General features: G+C 47.4%; 18 non-coding genes and 2 pseudogenes across 18 annotated transcripts in view; all 20 read right to left on the bottom strand.

Moving 5' to 3' along the window:
- Positions 1 to 73, bottom strand: part of LOC141356279 (5S ribosomal RNA) — a 119-nt gene extending 46 nt beyond the window's left edge. The window contains exon 1 of the ribosomal RNA XR_012362738.1: positions 1 to 73. This exon is cut by the window's left edge and continues 46 nt beyond it. This is a non-coding gene — a ribosomal RNA (5S ribosomal RNA).
- Positions 74 to 206: 133 nt separating this feature from the next.
- Positions 207 to 325, bottom strand: LOC129419855 (5S ribosomal RNA). The gene has a single exon (XR_008636714.1). It is a non-coding gene; the product is annotated as a 5S ribosomal RNA (ribosomal RNA).
- Positions 326 to 466: 141 nt separating this feature from the next.
- Positions 467 to 585, bottom strand: LOC141354776 (5S ribosomal RNA). Its single transcript, XR_012361208.1, has one exon. It is a non-coding gene; the product is annotated as a 5S ribosomal RNA (ribosomal RNA).
- A 143-nt stretch (positions 586 to 728) lies between these two features.
- Positions 729 to 847, bottom strand: LOC129419841 (5S ribosomal RNA; annotated as a pseudogene).
- Positions 848 to 988: 141 nt separating this feature from the next.
- Positions 989 to 1,107, bottom strand: LOC141356258 (5S ribosomal RNA). Its single transcript, XR_012362717.1, has one exon. It is a non-coding gene; the product is annotated as a 5S ribosomal RNA (ribosomal RNA).
- Positions 1,108 to 1,248: 141 nt separating this feature from the next.
- Positions 1,249 to 1,367, bottom strand: LOC141354619 (5S ribosomal RNA). The gene has a single exon (XR_012361048.1). It is a non-coding gene; the product is annotated as a 5S ribosomal RNA (ribosomal RNA).
- A 141-nt stretch (positions 1,368 to 1,508) lies between these two features.
- LOC141357028 (5S ribosomal RNA) lies at positions 1,509 to 1,627 on the bottom strand. The gene has a single exon (XR_012363500.1). It is a non-coding gene; the product is annotated as a 5S ribosomal RNA (ribosomal RNA).
- Positions 1,628 to 1,768: 141 nt separating this feature from the next.
- On the bottom strand, positions 1,769 to 1,887 carry LOC141358306 (5S ribosomal RNA). The gene has a single exon (XR_012364799.1). It is a non-coding gene; the product is annotated as a 5S ribosomal RNA (ribosomal RNA).
- Positions 1,888 to 2,016: 129 nt separating this feature from the next.
- Positions 2,017 to 2,135, bottom strand: LOC141355319 (5S ribosomal RNA). Its single transcript, XR_012361747.1, has one exon. It is a non-coding gene; the product is annotated as a 5S ribosomal RNA (ribosomal RNA).
- A 141-nt stretch (positions 2,136 to 2,276) lies between these two features.
- Positions 2,277 to 2,395, bottom strand: LOC141358463 (5S ribosomal RNA). Its single transcript, XR_012364958.1, has one exon. It is a non-coding gene; the product is annotated as a 5S ribosomal RNA (ribosomal RNA).
- Positions 2,396 to 2,524: 129 nt separating this feature from the next.
- Positions 2,525 to 2,643, bottom strand: LOC141357413 (5S ribosomal RNA). Its single transcript, XR_012363900.1, has one exon. It is a non-coding gene; the product is annotated as a 5S ribosomal RNA (ribosomal RNA).
- Positions 2,644 to 2,784: 141 nt separating this feature from the next.
- Positions 2,785 to 2,903, bottom strand: LOC141356247 (5S ribosomal RNA). Its single transcript, XR_012362706.1, has one exon. It is a non-coding gene; the product is annotated as a 5S ribosomal RNA (ribosomal RNA).
- Positions 2,904 to 3,044: 141 nt separating this feature from the next.
- On the bottom strand, positions 3,045 to 3,163 carry LOC141356235 (5S ribosomal RNA). The gene has a single exon (XR_012362694.1). It is a non-coding gene; the product is annotated as a 5S ribosomal RNA (ribosomal RNA).
- Positions 3,164 to 3,304: 141 nt separating this feature from the next.
- LOC141356224 (5S ribosomal RNA) lies at positions 3,305 to 3,423 on the bottom strand. Its single transcript, XR_012362683.1, has one exon. It is a non-coding gene; the product is annotated as a 5S ribosomal RNA (ribosomal RNA).
- Positions 3,424 to 3,564: 141 nt separating this feature from the next.
- On the bottom strand, positions 3,565 to 3,683 carry LOC141358197 (5S ribosomal RNA). The gene has a single exon (XR_012364685.1). It is a non-coding gene; the product is annotated as a 5S ribosomal RNA (ribosomal RNA).
- A 142-nt stretch (positions 3,684 to 3,825) lies between these two features.
- Positions 3,826 to 3,944, bottom strand: LOC141353554 (5S ribosomal RNA). Its single transcript, XR_012360650.1, has one exon. It is a non-coding gene; the product is annotated as a 5S ribosomal RNA (ribosomal RNA).
- A 129-nt stretch (positions 3,945 to 4,073) lies between these two features.
- LOC129419761 (5S ribosomal RNA) lies at positions 4,074 to 4,192 on the bottom strand. The gene has a single exon (XR_008636667.2). It is a non-coding gene; the product is annotated as a 5S ribosomal RNA (ribosomal RNA).
- A 141-nt stretch (positions 4,193 to 4,333) lies between these two features.
- On the bottom strand, positions 4,334 to 4,452 carry LOC129419753 (5S ribosomal RNA). Its single transcript, XR_008636666.2, has one exon. It is a non-coding gene; the product is annotated as a 5S ribosomal RNA (ribosomal RNA).
- A 141-nt stretch (positions 4,453 to 4,593) lies between these two features.
- On the bottom strand, positions 4,594 to 4,712 carry LOC129419751 (5S ribosomal RNA; annotated as a pseudogene).
- A 128-nt stretch (positions 4,713 to 4,840) lies between these two features.
- Positions 4,841 to 4,959, bottom strand: LOC141356213 (5S ribosomal RNA). Its single transcript, XR_012362672.1, has one exon. It is a non-coding gene; the product is annotated as a 5S ribosomal RNA (ribosomal RNA).
- Between the last annotated feature and the right edge of the window lie 41 nt (positions 4,960 to 5,000).

The raw sequence follows: 5,000 nt of genomic DNA, 5'->3' as shown, positions 1-5,000 counted from the left end.
AACCAGGCCCGACCCTGCTTGGCTTCCGAGATCAGACGAGAGCGGGCGTGCTCAGGGTGGTGTGGCCGTAAGCGAGTTCTAACTCGATTCGAGAGCCACTTCAAGACTAATGTGGCAACGCCATGCCATCGGCGAACGCTTACAGAAAGGATGCATTTCTGGAAAAAAATTATATGAATAAATAATTAAATAAATAAAGAATTAAATGCTTACAGCACCTGGTATTCCCAGGCGGTCTCCCATCCAAGTACTAACCAGGCCCGACCCTGCTTGGCTTCCGAGATCAGACGAGAGCGGGCGTGCTCAGGGTGGTGTGGCCGTAAGCGAGCGCTCACTCGATTCGAGAGCCACTTCAAGACTAATGTGGCAACGCCATGCCATCGGCGAACGCTTACAGAAAGGATGCATTTCTGGAAAAAAATTATATGAATAAATAATTAAATAATTAATTAATTAAAGAATTAAATGCTTACAGCACCTGGTATTCCCAGGCGGTCTCCCATCCAAGTACTAACCAGGCCCGACCCTGCTTGGCTTCCGAGATCAGACGAGAGCGGGCGCGCTCAGGGTGGTGTGGCCGTAAGCGAGCGCTGACTCGATTCGAGAGCCACTTCAAGACTAATGTGGCAACGCCATGCCATCGGCGAACGCTTACAGAAAGGATGCATTTCTGGAAAAAAACATTATATGAATAAATAATTAAATAATTAATTCAATAAAGAATTAAATGCTTACAGCACCTGGTATTCCCAGGCGGTCTCCCATCCAAGTACTAACCAGGCCCGACCCTGCTTGGCTTCCGAGATCAGACGACAGCGGGCGTGCTCAGGGTGCTGTGGCCGTAAGCGAGCTCTGACTCGATTCGACAGCCACTTCAAGACTAATGTGGCAACGCCATGCCATCGGCGAACGCTTACAGAAAGGATGCATTTCTGGAAAAAAATTATCTGAAAACATAATTAAATAATTAATTAAATAAAGAATTAAATGCTTACAGCACCTGGTATTCCCAGGCGGTCTCCCATCCAAGTACTAACCAGGCCCGACCCTGCTTGGCTTCCGAGATCAGACGAGAGCGGGCGTGCTCAGGGTGGTGTGGCCGTAAGCGAGTTCTGACTCGATTCGACAGCCACTTCAAGACTAATGTGGCAACGCCATGCCATCGGCGAACGCTTACAGAAAGGATGCATTTCTGGAAAAAAATTATATGAATAAATAATTAAATAATTAATTAAATAAAGAATTAAATGCTTACAGCACCTGGTATTCCCAGGCGGTCTCCCATCCAAGTACTAACCAGGCCCGACCCTGCTTGGCTTCCGAGATCAGACGAGAACGGGCGTGCTCAGGGTGGTGTGGCCGTAAGCGAGTGCTGACTTGATTCGAGAGCAATTTCAAGACTAATGTGGCAACGCCATGCCATCGGCGAACACTTACAGAAAGGATGCATTTCTGGAAAAAAATTATCTGAAAACATAATTAAATAAGTAATTAAATAAAGAATTAAATGCTTACAGCACCTGGTATTCCCAGGCGGTCTCCCATCCAAGTACTAACCAGGCCCGACCCTGCTTGGCTTCTGAGATCAGACGAGAGCAGGCGTGCTCAGGGTGGTGTGGCCGTAAGCGAGCGCTGACTCGATTCGAGAGCCACTTCAAGACTAATGTGGCAACGCCATGCCATCGGCGAACGCTTACAGAAAGGATGCATTTCTGGAAAAAAATTATATGAATAAATAATTAAATAATTAATTAAATAAAGAATTAAATGCTTACAGCACCTGGTATTCCCAGGCGGTCTCCCATCCAAGTACTAACCAGGCCCGACCCTGCTTGGCTTCCGAGATCAGACAAGAGCGGGCGTGCTCAGGGTGGTGTGGCCGTAAGCGAGCGCTGACTCGATTCGAGAGCCACTTCAAGACTAATGTGGCAACGCCATGCCATCGGTGAACGCTTACAGAAAGGATGCATTTCTGGAAAAAAATTATATGAATAAATAATTAAATAAAGAATTAAACGCTTACAGCACCTGGTATTCCCAGGCGGTCTCCCATCCAAGTACTAACCAGGCCCGACCCTGCTTGGCTTCCGAGATCAGACGAGAACGGGCGTGCTCAGGGTGGTGTGGCCGTAAGCGAGCGCTGACTTGATTCGAGAGCAATTTCAAGACTAATGTGGCAACGCCATGCCATCGGCGAACGCTTACAGAAAGGATGCATTTCTGGAAAAAAATTATCTGAAAACATGATTAAATAATTAATTAAATAAAGAATTAAATGCTTACAGCACCTGGTATTCCCAGGCGGTCTCCCATCCAAGTACTAACCAGGCCCGACCCTGCTTGGCTTCTGAGATCAGACGAGAGCGGGCGTGCTCAGGGTGGTGTGGCCGTAAGCGAGCGCTGACTCGATTCGAGAGCCACTTCAAGACTAATGTGGCAACGCCATGCCATCGGCGAACGCTTACAGACAGGATGCATTTCTGGAAAAAAATTATATGAATAAATAATTAAATTATTAATTAAATGCTTACAGCACCTGGTATTCCCAGGCGGTCTCCCATCCAAGTACTGACCAGGCCCGACCCTGCTTGGCTTCCGAGATCAGACGAGAGCGGGCGTGCTCAGGGTGGTGTGGCCGTAAGCGAGCGCTGCCTCGATTCGAGAGCCACTTCAAGACTAATGTGGCAACGCCATGCCATCGGCGAACGCTTACAGAAAGGATGCATTTCTGGAAAAAAATTATATGAATAAATAATTAAATAATTAATTCAATAAAGAATTAAATGCTTACAGCACCTGGTATTCCCAGGCGGTCTCCCATCCAAGTACTAACCAGGCCCGACCCTGCTTGGCTTCCGAGATCAGACGAGAGCGGGCGTGCTCAGGGTGGTGTGGCCGTAAGCGAGCGCTGACACGATTCGAGAGCCACTTCAAGACTAATGTGGCAACGCCATGCCATCGGCGAACGCTTACAGAAAGGATGCATTTCTGGAAAAAAATTATATGAATAAATAATTAAATAATTAATTCAATAAAGAATTAAATGCTTACAGCACCTGGTATTCCCAGGCGGTCTCCCATCCAAGTACTAACCAGGCCCGACCCTGCTTGGCTTCCGAGATCAGACGAGAGCGGGCGTGCTCAGGGTGGTGTGGCCGTAAGCGAGTTCTGACTCGATTCGACAGCCACTTCAAGACTAATGTGGCAACGCCATGCCATCGGCGAACGCTTACAGAAAGGATGCATTTCTGGAAAAAAATTATATGAATAAATAATTAAATAATTAATTAAATAAAGAATTAAATGCTTACAGCACCTGGTATTCCCAGGCGGTCTCCCATCCAAGTACTAACCAGGCCCGACCCTGCTTGGCTTCCGAGATCAGACGAGAGCGGGCGTGCTCAGGGTGGTGTGGCCGTAAGCGAGCGCTGACTCGATTCGAGAGCCACTTCAAGACTAATGTGGCAACGCCATGCCATCGGCGAACGCTTACAGAAAGGATGCATTTCTGGAAAAAAATTATATGAATAAATAATTAAATAATTAATTCAATAAAGAATTAAATGCTTACAGCACCTGGTATTCCCAGGCGGTCTCCCATCCAAGTACTAACCAGGACCGACCCTGCTTGGCTTCCGAGATCAGACGAGAGCGGGCGTGCTCAGGGTGGTGTGGCCGTAAGCGAGTTCTGACTCGATTTCGACAGCCACTTCAAGACTAATGTGGCAACGCCATGCCATCGGCGAACGCTTACAGAAAGGATGCATTTCTGGAAAAAAATTATCTGAAAACATAATTAAATAATTAATTAAATAAAGAATTAAATGCTTACAGCACCTGGTATTCCCAGGCGGTCTCCCATCCAAGTACTTACCAGGCCCGACCCTGCTTGGCTTCTGAGATCAGACGAGAGCGGGCGTGCTCAGGGTGGTGTGGCCGTAAGCGAGCGCTGACTCGATTCGAGAGCCACTTCAAGACTAATGTGGCAACCCCATGCCATCGGCGAACGCTTACAGAAAGGATGCATTTCTGGAAAAAAATTATATGAATAATTAATTAAATAATTAATTAAAAGCTTACAGCACCTGGTATTCCCAGGCGGTCTCCCATCCAAGTACTAACCAGGCCCGACCCTGCTTGGCTTCCGAGATCAGACTAGAGCGGGCGTGCTCAGGGTGGTGTGGCCGTAAGCGAGCGCTGACTCGATTCGAGAGCCACTTTAAGACTAATGTGGCAACGCCATGCCATCGGCGAACGCTTACAGAAAGGATGCATTTCTGGAAAAAAATTATATGAATAAATAATTAAATAATTAATTAAATAAAGAATTAAATGCTTACAGCACCTGGTATTCCCAGGCGGTCTCCCATCCAAGTACTAACCAGGCCCGACCCTGCTTGGCTTCTGAGATCAGACGAGAGCGGGCGTGCTCAGGGTGGTGTGGCCGTAAGCGAGTTCTGACTCGATTCGAGAGCCACTTCAAGACTAATGTGGCAACGCCATGCCATCGGCGAACGCTTACAGAAAGGATGCATTTCTGGAAAAAAATTATATGAATAAATAATTAAATAATTAATTAAATAAAGAATTAAATGCTTACAGCACATGGTATTCCCAGGCGGACTCCCATCCAAGTACTAACCAGGCCCGACCCTGCTTGGCTTCCGAGATCAGACGAGAGCGGGCGTGCTCAGGGTGGTGTGGCCGTAAGCGAGCACTGACTCGATTCGAGAGCCACTTTAAGACTAATGTGGCAACGCCATGCCATCGCCGAACGCTTACAGAAAGGATGCATTTCTGGAAAAAATTATATGAATAAATAATTAAATAATTAATTAAATGCTTACAGCACCTGGTATTCCCAGGCGGTCTCCCATCCAAGTACTAACCAGGCCCGACCCTGCTTGGCTTCCGAGATCAGACGAGAGCGGGCGTGCTCAGGGTGGTGTGGCCGTAAGCGAGCGCTCACTCGATTCGAGAGCCACTTCAAGACTAATGTG

The sequence above is a fragment of the Misgurnus anguillicaudatus genome, chromosome 21 (assembly GCF_027580225.2).
Source record: "Misgurnus anguillicaudatus chromosome 21, ASM2758022v2, whole genome shotgun sequence".
Classification (NCBI taxonomy): Eukaryota; Metazoa; Chordata; class Actinopteri; order Cypriniformes; family Cobitidae; genus Misgurnus; species Misgurnus anguillicaudatus.
This window is presented reverse-complemented; position numbering and strand designations above follow the sequence as displayed.